Below are 14,527 nucleotides of genomic sequence, written 5' to 3'. Positions count from 1 at the left end.
ACAGACATGTGGACCAGTTGCCAAGCCACAGATTACATGTGCATCACTGGGTCTCTTTTGTGGGGGTTAGAGATAAGCTATCTGAACGAGGTGCTGTTGACACAGCTGAGATTTTTAAAGCTACAAGGAAACATGCAACTGTAGCCATGTTCGCCATGAAGAAATCTCATACTACTGTAAACATTTTGCAAGAGTTTTGCAGAAAGGTTTTTGAATGGCTGCACCCAGTAGGGCTTAGTGTTGGTTTTGTTGCCACAGATAATGGCAGTAATGTACTTAAGATTCTATGATGTGGCTGTGCACTACGAGTTGTTTTTTGGGAATTTGTTCCAATTGGTTCGTGCTCCTCAGGATTACTCCCTGCACTGGAGTACTGTCTTGATTCAAAATGGTTGCACCAACACTGAATGTGTGAGTGTCTCCTGGGGCACAGAAGTGTGCTATGATACTGCAAAAAAAGTTCTTTCAAATAAAATGTAAATCACTGTAGTGTATATCTCAAAGTATTTTATTCATACTTCATGGCTAAGACTCGAATTTGATTTTACTTTCAATTCCATATGTAGAATTATGTTCTTATTGTAAAGACTACATTCTTATACATCATTTCAATGCATTTCGGCATGTTTGCCTTCATCAGGGAAATCTGTAAGAATAAAATAAAATTCATAAAATTCTACCTCTAGTTTAAATAATATGCCAAAACACTTAAACATGATGTCAAAGATTAATGCTATTGATGTTTACCATGAATAACATACTTTGAAGATATACACTACAGTGATTTACATTTTATTTGGAAGAACTTTTTCTGCAGTATCATAGCACACTTCTGTGCCTCAGGAGACACTCACACATTCAGTGTTGGTGCAACCTTTTTGAGTAATGTACTTAAGGCCATGGACCTTGGTTTCTATTTCAGGGTTCCGTGTTTGGCGCACTTCATAAACATTATAGTTCAAGACTTTCTGAAAAGAGAACCCATAGTCAGCAACTTACGGACCACCTGCCGAAGAAAATGCACTAATTTCAGCCATTTTTTTAAAGCTCGGAAGCAGCTGAGGATCATTCAACGTGAATATAAGATGCCAGTCAAAGCACTCATCCATGAGGTGGCAACACGATGGAACTCAATGTATTACATGCTTGATAGTCTGTTTGACCAGTACAGGCCACTCAATGAATATGTCAAGCAAAGACTGGATGCTACTGCGAAAGGCATGACCCTTCAGATGGACCAATGGTGCCCAGTTAAATGCCTGACTGAGATGCTTTGTCCTTTGGAGGTCTTCACATGTGAAGTCAGCAAGGAGGACTGTACAATGGAAAAGCTATCTGATTATTGCAGATGCTAGAGCATCAGCTGAAGAAGGTGTCTGAATCATACAAAGGTGTAGAGGACCCAAAGGAAGCCTATTACTTGGTGGAGAGCTTAGCCCGTCGCTTAGCTGAAAATACAAGGATGCATAATAAGATTTTGTCACAAGAACATTACATTTCTGCCACAATTCTGGATCCACGGGCAAAATTGGGACTGAAGACATTCATTCCTTTTTCAGAGATGGATGTTGCCCGCTACAAAACTTGGATAGCTGATGCAGCGAGTAAGTTGGAAAATGAACGGCTGCTAATTAAAAGCCCGCAAGTTCAACCCACAGGAAGTACTGCAGCAGGGCATGCGGCATCAAGTGCAACTTCGGAGGCTGAGGGCAGTGCGCTTGGCTCACAACACTCACCATCACTATCGACAACAGCAACAATAACTGGCTCATTAGGCCCAGTAGAATTGTTACATGATTGGTATTTACGGTTAGGCATTAATAAGCACAGTGCTAATGCACAGAGAAAAGAACCCAAAAGGTTAGCAGCAGCACCCCTGAACATTGCGCGGATGGTCCAGGCCTATATGGACGACCCAACAGAGGTGTACATTGATCAAAACCCATTGCAGTATTGGTATAGGAAAAGGGCTGAATGGCCACTGCTTAGCAGGCTGGGGATAAGCTATCTGGCTTGCCCTGCCACAAGTGTCTCTTCGAACGTGTTTTTAGTGCTGCTGGTTCCATTGTAACAGTGAGAAGGACCAGCCTCTCGCCCAAAAACTTGGAGAGGTTAACAATGATCAAAATGAATCAGCCCTTCATACCACCAAATACACAATACATGAAGCAAGTGAGGAAGATGAGGACAGCGGCTCAGGTGACAGAAGTAGTGTGTCACATCATGATTACCTACTACTGGCTGAACCCCCAGAGTTTGAGGACGAGCTATTATTCCTGACAATTAGGCTTGCACTTACTGTCTTCCTCCCTTTTTTTCCTTTATTTGTGTGTCTGTCGTTCCAGTTGCAAACTTTGAATCACAACAAATCCATTACCACCGTCTTCTTATTTCAATATACAAGTTTCAGGTGTCTGCATTTGACAGTACAGTCCTCCGAATCCAGCTCCCCCGCTCCATCATACTGAATCTCCCACCTAAATCCATTGCCCTTATAATGATTGGATGATGGAAAATAGATGAAAAAAGAAATACTTTCCTAGTCCAGCCAAAAGAAGTGGAACATGATAGCTATCCTCCTTTCAGAGCTGAGAGAGACTGCCCATTAATGGAACAGGTAATGAGTGATGCCATGCATTGGACGCAGAGTCGCAGACTGAGTGATTTTGTTGTTGTTTGTTGTGCATGAAGTTATGTCTTTGTGCACTAATCATCTTTCTACCGTACACGCTAAACGTAACTCAAGGCAATGTTCCCCTTCTTGCAAATAAGAAATTTGTACTTCTATTGCAACTTGATACATTTCTTTTGATTGAATACAGGAAGGGGACTCAATCGGCACAATGAGTATGACAACAGCACCGTCCATGAAGGTCAAAAAGATGGCCCATTAACTTAAGATGGAGGAACAGGTAATGAAAATGAATGGCATGCATTGGACACCTGACTCTGAGCGATTGGTGTTTGTGTTTTGGTTGTTTGTTTATTTTGCACAAAGTGAAGTCAAAGTGTACTAGTAGTCTTACTGTACACACTAAAGAGTGACTCAAGTCAATAATATTTCTACTCTTGTTGTGTAATAACATAATTTTACTTCTACTGCAGGCCAATCTTCACAGTCAGTCAGTACAAGTATCGGAGATGATTGATGGAATAATAACAAGTCAGGAGGACATTTAATGAGTGGCATAAAAAAAGCCTAAAGGTAAACACGTCAACAACAACCACAGCAGACCTAAATGTCTGTGTAGAAGTGGAGTTGAGTGTAGCGGTGGGATGACTATGGTGCATTGATTTACTGACTTAAATTGTACAATATTATGTTTGGAATGGATATGTGCTTTGTCCAACTCTTTAAAAAAAAGGACTCTGGTCTAAACGGAGGATGTGCTAAGCAACTGCTCTGTCCTGTTGTTGTTGAAGGTCAATGCTGGAAACAGACTAGAGATGATGCATACATGCCGCCTCGGAAAGTGTTTTTGTTGCACTACACCATAACTTGTGCATTTGTTTCAACTTTGTTTCTCAATATCCCCTTTGTTTTTCCATCTACAATTACAGGCCGGGCCTTGCCCTATACTTGGGAAAACATTACAATGCACACTTACCTTAGCAATAAATCTACATTTTTTTCCAGGCGGGCAGTGGCGACTGGCGAGTGGCGACACCCAAGATTGATGGATGAGAGGACCAAGAGGATAACACAGTAACAGTATCAACTTTCATCTTCTTTTAAATAATTTGATTCATTTGATTCATTTTTTTGTCTACAATCTTTACAACAGTGTGTTCTTCTTGTTGTTTTTGTTATCATTAGGTTTGCTCTCTGCTTATGATTCATCCCTACCAATATTTAAAATTGTATTTTCTACCTGTAAAAGTATTAAGCCCGGAATAACTGAACAAGAAGTGTATGTAATCCGGGTCTCCTTATCAATCATCATCATGTATGCATTTCCTTTTTCTCCCTTAATATATTGATATGGATATGGTAGTCTACAAAAATTGTTGTTTGTTGTTTGTCCATGCGTACTGTTTTTCACTGTCAAACCTTCCCCCAAACCCCCCTTCCCATCCATTCAACAAACCCTAACCCTCGTCCCCCGGGCTGTGTGACTTATTGAGGTGTGACGAAATTAAATGTACACCAATAATTAATCACACGCTTGCTAGGGCGGATGTGGAGAAAGCAACAGTACTTCAATTTCAAGGCAGAGCGATGATCTTCTTCTGTTTGCCCACTCATGAGCAGTATATTTTAGAGGTGATTTTTAACAAAGGAAAATGTACTTCAGCATTAATTGCCGGCATTGAATGGATTTGTTGTCATCCTCATACACAGCACTAACTGTTATGCTGTAGGCATAGTCAAGTGACTCGACACAACTATAGTTTGTAACTCTGTCTAGTAGGCTATCCCCACAACCATTATGTTTTGTTGTACAATATTTTGCATATTATTGTTGCTCGGTAAATTCTGTACTGTACTTCATTCTACTACTCCTCGAACAGTCTTTCAAAGGCGACTGACTGTCTCATTTTCTTTTTTTGCAAATACTGCTGCCCTGCCAGTGTCTAATACTACTACTACCACCACCACCACAATCATTGGATGTTAGAAAAAGGAAACCATCATGCAGCCATCGATGTGCCTAAGTTAAACATCAAGCAAAGGTAAGTCAATCAATCAATCAATCACAGCATTTGTATAGCGCACTACTCACCCAAAGGGTCTCAAGGCGCTAGGGAAGGGGGGTCCGCTACTGCTCGAACAGCCAGGTCTTGAGTTGCTTCCTGAAGGCGAGGTGGTCCTGGGTCAGGCGGAGGTGGGTCGGGAGGGAGTTCCATGTCTTGGCGGCGAGGTAGGAGAAGGACCGTCCTCCTGTGGTGGCTCTTCGGATGCGGGGGACGGCGGCGAGGGCGTGGCCGGTCGATCGAAGCTGGCGTTTGGGATCGTAGAAGTTGAGGCGGCTGTTGAGGTATCCCGGGCCTTGGTTGTGTAGGGCTTTGTGTGCGTGGGTGAGAAGTCGGAAGGTGATTCTCTTGTTGACCGGGAGCCAGTGCAGGTCTCTCAGGTGTCCGGAGATGTGGCTGCGATGGGGGATGTCTAGGATGAGACGTGCAGAGGCGTTCTGGATCCGCTAGAGTCTCTTCTGGAGCTTGGCGGTGGTTCCGGCGTAGAGGGAGTTGCCGTAGTGCAGACGGCTGGTGACGAGGGCCTGGGTGACCGTCTTCCTGGTCTCGGTGGGGATCCACCGGAAGATCTTACGTAGCATGCGCAGGATGTTGAAGCACGACAAGGAGACGGCGTTGACTTGTCTGGTCATGGAGAGGGAGGAGTCCAGGATGAAGCCCAGGTTGCGTGCGTGGTCTGCTGGTTGGGGTGCGCTGCCCAGGGTGAGGGGCCACCAGGAATCATCCCAGGCGGAGGGTGAGGGTCCTAGGATGAGGACTTCCGTCTTGTCTGAGTTCAGTTTCAGGCGGCTGTTCTTCATCCATTCGGCAACCTCTTTCATCCCTTCGTGTAGGTTGTTTCTGGCGGTGGCGGGGTCGTTGGTGAGGGAGAGGATCAGCTGGGTGTCGTCGGTGTAGGAAATGATGTTGAGGTTGTGCTGGTGTGCGATGTCTGCGAGGGGGCCCATGTAGACGTTGAAGAGGGTTGGACTGAGCGAGGAGCCTTGAGGAACGCCGCAGATGACTCCGGTGGCTTCCGATCTGAACGGAGGGAGGCGGACTCTCTGTGTCCTTCCGGCGAGGAAGGAGATGATCCACTCCAGTGCCTTCTCCTGGACTCCGACGTTGCTGAGGCGCTGTACTAGGGTACGGTGGCAGACAGTGTCGAAGGCCGCGGAGAGGTCTAGGAGGATGAGGGTCGCTGTTTCTCCGTTGTCGAGCAGGGCTCGGATGTCATCGGTGGCTGCGATCAGGGCGGTCTCGGTGCTGTGGTTTGCCCGGAAGCCAGACTGCGAGGGGTCGAGGGATCCGTTTGTCTCGAGGAAGTGAAGTTTGGGGGAGGCATAATTAATAATGGAAATGTTTTCCATCAATTCACACACCCCTTTGAGTCCAGATAAAGAATACATAGACTAGAAGAGAGAGACCGATAGTATTAGTAGGACAACTCAATCAGTGAGGGGTGTCGCATTTATCTGTTTGTGTCTTACACAGTCAGCCAATTATTTAAAAAAAAAAACACTGGTTATGGGCGGACCTGCACCAGCAAGGAAACATTGTGATGTAAAACAGTAACCCCACCTACAAAACATTTAACAACATTGTACGTAAAGTAGAAATATATAGATTTAATATACGCTAACAAAAATAAACAATGTAAAAAAAAGACAAAAGCTGACCCACCCCCCTCCCTAATCCCAACCAATGTCAAGTCAAGTCAAGTCATAGAATTTGTATAGCGCACTACGTACCCAGAGGGTTTCAAGGCGCTTAGGAAGGGGAGGAGGATTATTTGTCAAATATCCACGTTTTGAGCTGTTTTCTGAACGCTAGGTGGTTCTGGGTGAGGCGGAGGTAGGCGGGGAGTGAGTTCCAAGTTTTAGCAGCCAGGTAAGAAAAGGATCTGCCTCCCATGGTGGTCTTGTTGATGCGAGGCACAGTGGCTAGAGCTTGGTTGGAAGACCGTAGTTGGCGGGAGGGGGTGTAGAAGGACATTCGAGAGTTGAGGCAGTCTGGCCCGGTGTCGTAGAGTGATTTGTGTGCGTGGGTAAGCAGTCGGAAAGTGATCCTCTTATTGACGGGTAGCCAGTGGAGGTCTTTAAGGTGACCAGAGATGTGTTCGTTGCGTGGGATGTCTAATATGAGCCTGGCTGATGCGTTTTGGATTCGTTGAAGTTTCTTCTGGAGTTTTGCGGTAGTACCCGCGTAGAGGGTGTTTCCGTAGTCCAGTCGGCTCGTGACCAGAGCGTGGGTGACTGTTTTCCTTGTTTCGGAGGGGATCCAGCAGAATGTTTTTCTGAGCATGCGAAGAATGTTGAAGCAGGAAGAGGAAACGGCGCTGACTTGTCTGTTCATTGAGAGTGAAGAGTCCAGGATGACGCCAAGGTTTCGTGCGTGGTCTGTCGGGATGGGTGCTTTTCCCAGGGCTTCCGGCCACCAAGAGTCGTCCCATGCGGAGGGGGATGTACCTAAGATGAGGACTTCTGTTTTGTCTGAGTTCAGTTTCAGACGGCTTTGTTTCATCCATTCAGCAACTTCTTTCATTCCTTCGTGTAGGTTAGTTTTGGCGGTGCTGGGGTCGTTGGTGAGAGAAAGGATCAGTTGGGTGTCGTCCGCGTAAGAGATGATGTTGAGGTTGTGTTGGCGTGCGATGGCCGCGAGGGGGCTCATGTATACGTTGAAGAGGGTGGGACTGAGTGAGGATCCTTGGGGTACGCCGCAAATGACTTCAGAGGCCTCGGACTTGAATGGAGGAAGGCGGACTCTCTGGGTTCTTCCGGTGAGGAACGAGGTGATCCATTCAAGTGCTTTCCCTTGAATTCCGATGTTATTGAGGCATTGTAGAAGGGTGCTGTGGCAGACTGTATCGAATGCTGCAGAGAGGTCGAGGAGGATGAGGGCGACTGTGTCTCCATTGTCCAGTAGAGTTCGAATGTCGTCTGTTGCTGCGAGGAAAGCGGCGAGCTGGTTGTTGACTGCTTTCTCAATGACTTTGGCCGGGAAAGGAAGAAGCGAGATGGGGCGGTAATTTTTGAGTTCGGTGGGGTCCGCTGTTGGTTTTTTCAGAAGGGCGGTGAGTTCAGCGTGTTTCCAGTCTTCTGGGAAGGTTGCGGAGTTGAGGGAGCAGTTGATGACGTCTCGGAGGTGCGGTGCTATGACGGAGTCTGCTTTGTTGTAGATGTGGTGAGGGCATGAGTCTGTAGGGGATCCTGAGTGGATGGAGTTCATCAGGCGGATGGTGTCCTCAGTGGAGATTGGGTTCCAAGCGTTAAGGGTGTTCACGGGGGGAAGAGGGTCGGCAGAAGGTAGGGTGGGTTGGCTTCCGGGTTGGTTGTCAAAGCTGTTGTGGATGTCTGCAATCTTGTTGTGGAAAAAAGAGGCTAGGGAGTCGCAGAGGGTTTGAGAGGGGGTGATGTCGTTGGAGTTGGCTGAGGGATTGGAAAATTCCTTGACGATGTTGAAAAGTTCCTTGCTGTTGTGGGCATTGTTGTCGAGTCGATCCTTGAATGCTGTTTTCTTGGCTTTTCGGATCAGTTGGTGGTGAGTGCGGGTGGCGCTTTTGAAGGCGTCCTTGGTGCTGGAGGTTGGGTCTTTTTTCCAGCCCTTTTCGAGGGAGCGGCAGAGTTTCTTGGATTTCTTGAGGTCATCGTTGAACCATGAGGCCTTCTTGCTGCCAGGTTTGTTTTGACGTTTCTTCAGTGGAGCTAAGGTGTCGGCGGTGTTGGATATCCATAGGGTGAGGTTGGCGGCGGCTTCGTTGGCGTTAGAAGAGGGGGCTGGGGAGTTTCGAAGGAGCGATGCGGAGATTTGGTCCGTGGTGATTTTCTTCCAGTTTCTTTGCAGGGTAGGTTGAGAGTGGTTGATGAGTTTCGGCTTGTTGTAGGTGAAGTGAACGCAGCTGTGGTCGGTCCATAGGAGATCCGTGGTGTGGCTGAAGGAGACATGATTGCTGGAGGTGAAGATGGGGTCGAGTGTGTGACCTGCGATGTGGGTGGGGGAAGTGACCAGTTGTTTAAGTCCGAGGTTGGCGAGGTTGTCCAAGAGGGTGGTGGTGTTGCGGTCGTTGATCTTTTCAAGGTGAAAATTGAGGTCTCCCAGGAGGATGTAGTCTTTGGAAGGGAGCGCGTGTGGAGTGACTAAGTCCGCGAAGTCTTCACTGAATTTTGCGCGGGGTCCAGGTGGTCTGTAGAGGAGCGTGCCTCTGAGTGTGGTCTTGGGGTCGATGTGAATCTGGAAGTGAAGGTGTTCGGTGTTGGCGAGGTTGGCATCAGAGCTGGTAGAGATGCGGAGTGATTTCTTATGGACGATAGCGATTCCTCCTCCTGTGTGGCTGGTACGGTCTTTGCGGGTGATTTTGTAGTCTTCAGGGATGGCAATGGTGATGTCTGGTGCGGAGGAAGCATTCATCCATGTCTCCGTAAGGAAGGCGACGTCTGGAGAGAGGGTGTCTAGTAGGTTCCATAGGTCAATGGCGTGCCTGTGCACCGATCGAGTGTTGAGAAGGATGCATTGTAGGTGGTTGGGATCAGGATCCTGTGGTGTGGTCTTGGCGGAGATGTTGTCGGTGCCGCTGAATCTGCAGGAGTAGCAGGAGAAAGGTCCATGGGTGTGTCCAGGAGCGGCTTGGACGCAGGTGGGGGCGCGACCAGGGTCAAGGGCTAGGAGGGAGGTGGCATCATAGGTAATGCGGGCGGGCTGGGCAGCGCGGGGGGCAGGGGATCTGGCGCTGGGCGCGGTCCAGGCGCGGACGGGCGTAGACGGGCTTACCTTTGGCGCACCTTCGGCGCGGGTTGGGCGCGGACGCTGCGCGTGAACGCTGCGCGCGGGAACTCCTGTCATATATGGATGGTGGAGGGGGAGGGGCGAGGGCGTCTCAGCTGGGAGGCGGGGCGGTCTCTAGAGGGCGAGCACAACACACAAAATGGCAGCGGAGGGGTTAAGAGAGCGTAGCGCTTGGGGAGAAATGCTCAATTATACAAATGCAGGTGATGGCGCTTTTTCAACAAATGCAAATGCAAAGCGGCGAACAGTGCAGGCAACAAATGAGGCAGTAGTTGGTTAAATAAGCGGAGCAACGATACCACGGGACGCCAGGGAGGCAAGGGAGCGACCACTCTGCTCGAGAGCGAAAGCGAGTCACAACGCGGAGGGCTGGCGGAGCGCTGCTTCTGCTTAGTGGGAGGGCGTCTCAGCTGGGAGGCGGGGCGGTCTCTAGAGGGCGAGCACAACACACAAAATGGCAGCGGAGGGGTTAAGAGAGCGTAGCGCTTGGGGAGAAATGCTCAATTATACAAATGCAGGTGATAGCGCTTTTTCAACAAATGCAAATGCAAAGCGGCGAACAGTGCAGGCAACAAATGAGGCAGTAGTTGGTTAAATAAGCGGAGCAACGATACCACGGGACGCCAGGGAGGCAAGGGAGCGACCACTCTGCTCGAGAGCGAAAGCGAGTCACAACGCGGAGGGCTGGCGGAGCGCTGCTTCTGCTTAGTGGGAGGGCGTCTCAGCTGGGAGGCGGGGCGGTCTCTAGAGGGCGAGCACAACACACAAAATGGCAGCGGAGGGGTTAAGAGAGCGTAGCGCTTGGGGAGAAATGCTCAAATATACAAATGCAGGTGATAGCGCTTTTTCAACAAATGCAAATGCAAAGCGGCGAACAGTGCAGGCAACAAATGAGGCAGTAGTTGGTTAAATAAGCGGAGCAACGATACCACGGGACGCCAGGGAGGCAAGGGAGCGACCACTCTGCTCGAGAGCGAAAGCGAGTCACAACGCGGAGGGCTGGCGGAGCGCTGCTTCTGCTTAGTGGGAGGGCGTCTCAGCTGGGAGGCGGGGCGGTCTCTAGAGGGCGAGCACAACACACAAAATGGCAGCGGAGGGGTTAAGAGAGCGTAGCGCTTGGGGAGAAATGCTCAATTATACAAATGCAGGTGATAGCGCTTTTTCAACAAATGCAAATGCAAAGCGGCGAACAGTGCAGGCAACAAATGAGGCAGTAGTTGGTTAAATAAGCGGAGCAACGATACCACGGGACGCCAGGGAGGCAAGGGAGCGACCACTCTGCTCGAGAGCGAAAGCGAGTCACAACGCGGAGGGCTGGCGGAGCGCTGCTTCTGCTTAGTGGGAGGGCGTCTCAGCTGGGAGGCGGGGCGGTCTCTAGAGGGCGAGCACAACACACAAAATGGCAGCGGAGGGGTTAAGAGAGCGTAGCGCTTGGGGAGAAATGCTCAATTATACAAATGCAGGTGATAGCGCTTTTTCAACAAATGCAAATGCAAAGCGGCGAACAGTGCAGGCAACAAATGAGGCAGTAGTTGGTTAAATAAGCGGAGCAACGATACCACGGGACGCCAGGGAGGCAAGGGAGCGACCACTCTGCTCGAGAGCGAAAGCGAGTCACAACGCGGAGGGCTGGCGGAGCGCTGCTTCTGCTTAGTGGGAGGGCGTCTCAGCTGGGAGGCGGGGCGGTCTCTAGAGGGCGAGCACAACACACAAAATGGCAGCGGAGGGGTTAAGAGAGCGTAGCGCTTGGGGAGAAATGCTCAATTATACAAATGCAGGTGATAGCGCTTTTTCAACAAATGCAAATGCAAAGCGGCGAACAGTGCAGGCAACAAATGAGGCAGTAGTTGGTTAAATAAGCGGAGCAACGATACCACGGGACGCCAGGGAGGCAAGGGAGCGACCACTCTGCTCGAGAGCGAAAGCGAGTCACAACGCGGAGGGCTGGCGGAGCGCTGCTTCTGCTTAGTGGGAGGGCGTCTCAGCTGGGAGGCGGGGCGGTCTCTAGAGGGCGAGCACAACACACAAAATGGCAGCGGGCGGGTTAAGAGAGCGTAGCGCTTGGGGAGAAATGCTCAATTATACAAATGCAGGTGATAGCGCTTTTTCAACAAATGCAAATGCAAAGCGGCGAACAGTGCAGGCAACAAATGAGGCAGTAGTTGGTTAAATAAGCGGAGCAACAATACCACGGGACGCCAGGGAGGCAAGGGAGCGACCACTCTGCTCGAGAGCGAAAGCGAGTCACAACGCGGAGGGCTGGCGGAGCGCTGCTTCTGCTTAGTGGGAGGGCGTCTCAGCTGGGAGGCGGGGCGGTCTCTAGAGGGCGAGCACAACACACAAAATGGCAGCGGAGGGGTTAAGAGAGCGTAGCGCTTGGGGAGAAATGCTCAATTATACAAATGCAGGTGATAGCGCTTTTTCAACAAATGCAAATGCAAAGCGGCGAACAGTGCAGGCAACAAATGAGGCAGTAGTTGGTTAAATAAGCGGAGCAACGATACCACGGGACGCCAGGGAGGCAAGGGAGACAGTCCAAATGTCCAAAACCCGAACGCCCAATTCCCACCAACCAAAACAAGAATTAAAAAAGGGGCCATAGACAGGGTCTGTGTGTGGCGGGATTGTCTCTGGAGGACACGTCGCATTTCCTCTTCTAGTTTGGCGATCCGGCGCTTTAGAGCGCGGCAGTTGCAGCCAAAGTGGGCGGGCACCAGAGATGGTAAGGCGGCGGTGTCGCAGTACCGCTGGAGTGTGGTGGCTGGGGTCCGGGGCACTGGAGGAGGCTTCAAGGACTGCAGCCTCCTCCTCCTCCTCTTTCAAGACCACCAGTTGCCGATATTCCAGATGGATTGCCTCCAGCTTGCGGCGCCGTGCCTTGGCGGCCAACTCCTTCCAATTAGGTTTGGAAGGAGTTGCTGTATATCAAAAAGAAAAAGACAATTGTAAAATATACTCTTAGAAAAACAGTAAGACAAGTTAACTAAACACATAGTGGCATGATAGCACTATAAAGCACAGTATATAACATTTATGGTATGTATCTATACTCCCACTTGCTTGGGCTTTAATATTTGCAGGATTTTTGTCAGGCATTCAACCAACCATGATTCAGATTCTTTACTATCAGCCACCTTTGCAATTTGCATGCTTGCATCACACGTATCCTTCTCTCTGTCAGTCATAAATATTAAATCTCGCCCGTCCTTCTTCCTTCCACCCGTCTTTCACTTTTTAGTTCAACACCAGGTGATCTGATATGACTTTTAGTCTTCTCCATAAAACTTTCAAAGCGGAGTTGAAATCACAGATAGATGAGGCAATTGGTTACTCAATTCTCCCGCCCCTAATGCCTTTACTAATGCCAATTAAAGGGTGTCTTTCTTCACTCTTCATACGTTCACAACAACTCTTACTTACTTAGGGCATCATTAGGATGGCGGGCGGACTTTGTCGGAGCGTGCCCGGGGGCGCGTAGCGTAAGCGCCTCAGGATGTTGCGCGATCGTATGCGCTCGCGTGCTCCCAGGTGCGCTTACGCAGTGCGTCATATAATGCATCACGCGGGTACGTGAAACGTCACAATGTTGTTTTCGTACGCGAGAATATCGCTAACGGGACGCTCACCTGTACGCACCCCGGGGCGCGTAAAAGCACTGCGCTTACCCGTGCGTTCACCGATACGCGCCCCGGGAGCGCTCCGGGGCAAAATATATATATATATATTACATAATTATACAATATAAAATTTGTTATAATTTTTTTTACTTTTTATACCTATAGAGAAATGCTATTAAAAACATTGAAATTCACTGAAAAAACCATAGGTTGCACACCAGTTATAGTTGGGAATTAGCATTTAAAAAACCTACTAAATTCACTGAAAAAACCATAGGTTTGACACCAGTTATAGTTAGCTGGAAATTTTACTGACATAAAACCATTGAAATTCTCACATATTACATCACTCATGACATGGTCAGTGACATCACTCATGACATCACTGATGACACCATCCAGTGAATGTGTGTCTTTCTGAAAAATAAATGATTTATATATGTATATGTAAAGGTCGATGGAAGAATAAATGTTTAAATAAGTGTCTTAATGGATGTTTTTTTTTTTAAAATGATTGGTTAACTGTTTTTTTCAGTGAATTTAATAGGTTTTTTAAATGCTAATTCCTAACTATAACTGGTGTGAAACCTATGTTTTTTTCAGTGAATATATATATATATATATCCTCACTCCTCAACACCAAACAGTCCAGCGCACTCACAAGCAGGTGTGACTCTATTGCGGGGGAGCACCTGCATCAATATGCCAGCTCCATATCCTTATCACCTCGGCTTCCGCCAGAAAGGAACCGCACTCATAGGGACTAGTTACCATAAGTTTATTCCAGTAACAGAGCAACAAGTAAACAGACACGTTTTGGATAAAACCTTTCTCTATGTTTACCGGAACGCCATGCAACCACAGTATTTAAACATCATCTCTTCCGATGTGAACATCAAAAAAGGACTATTATATGTATCGGTAGTCTCTTAAAGTCAGCCCCATCTTTAAATAGCAAACTGCTCGACTATCGAACATTTATATATACGAAAATCACATCCATAAACAAATGCAAATACTTAATCAAGCACTGTATGGGCAACCATTGTCATGTTCACAAGGTACAATCAAGCCCTGGATGGGCAAAATCCATGATGTAGTAAATACTAGGTGATTCAAGTCTCCATAATATCAATACGTCGATCGTCCCAAAATATACCAGCATGGAACACATATTCACAATGCTACCTTCAAGACGAAATTGAAATTGAAGATTATAGAAGATACAAAGGATGATATAAAGAGTGGAGAAAAGTTGAGAATTTGGAAAATCATGTAGAATTGTGATTTATAGCATTGGCAAATTAAAACATCAATATCAGCAATTCATCAGTTCATTTTGGTAGAGTATACACTTAAAACCACATTTATAATTGAAAGAAAGCAGATTCATAGTGATACAAAACAATTGTTCTTATTCACCCAGATGCATAGCAAGTTCTTCATGACTATTA

The sequence above is a fragment of the Lissotriton vulgaris genome, unplaced genomic scaffold, assembly GCF_964263255.1.
Source record: "Lissotriton vulgaris unplaced genomic scaffold, aLisVul1.2 SCAFFOLD_1896, whole genome shotgun sequence".
NCBI classification, from domain to species: Eukaryota; Metazoa; Chordata; class Amphibia; order Caudata; family Salamandridae; genus Lissotriton; species Lissotriton vulgaris.
Note: the sequence above shows the minus strand (reverse complement) of the source record.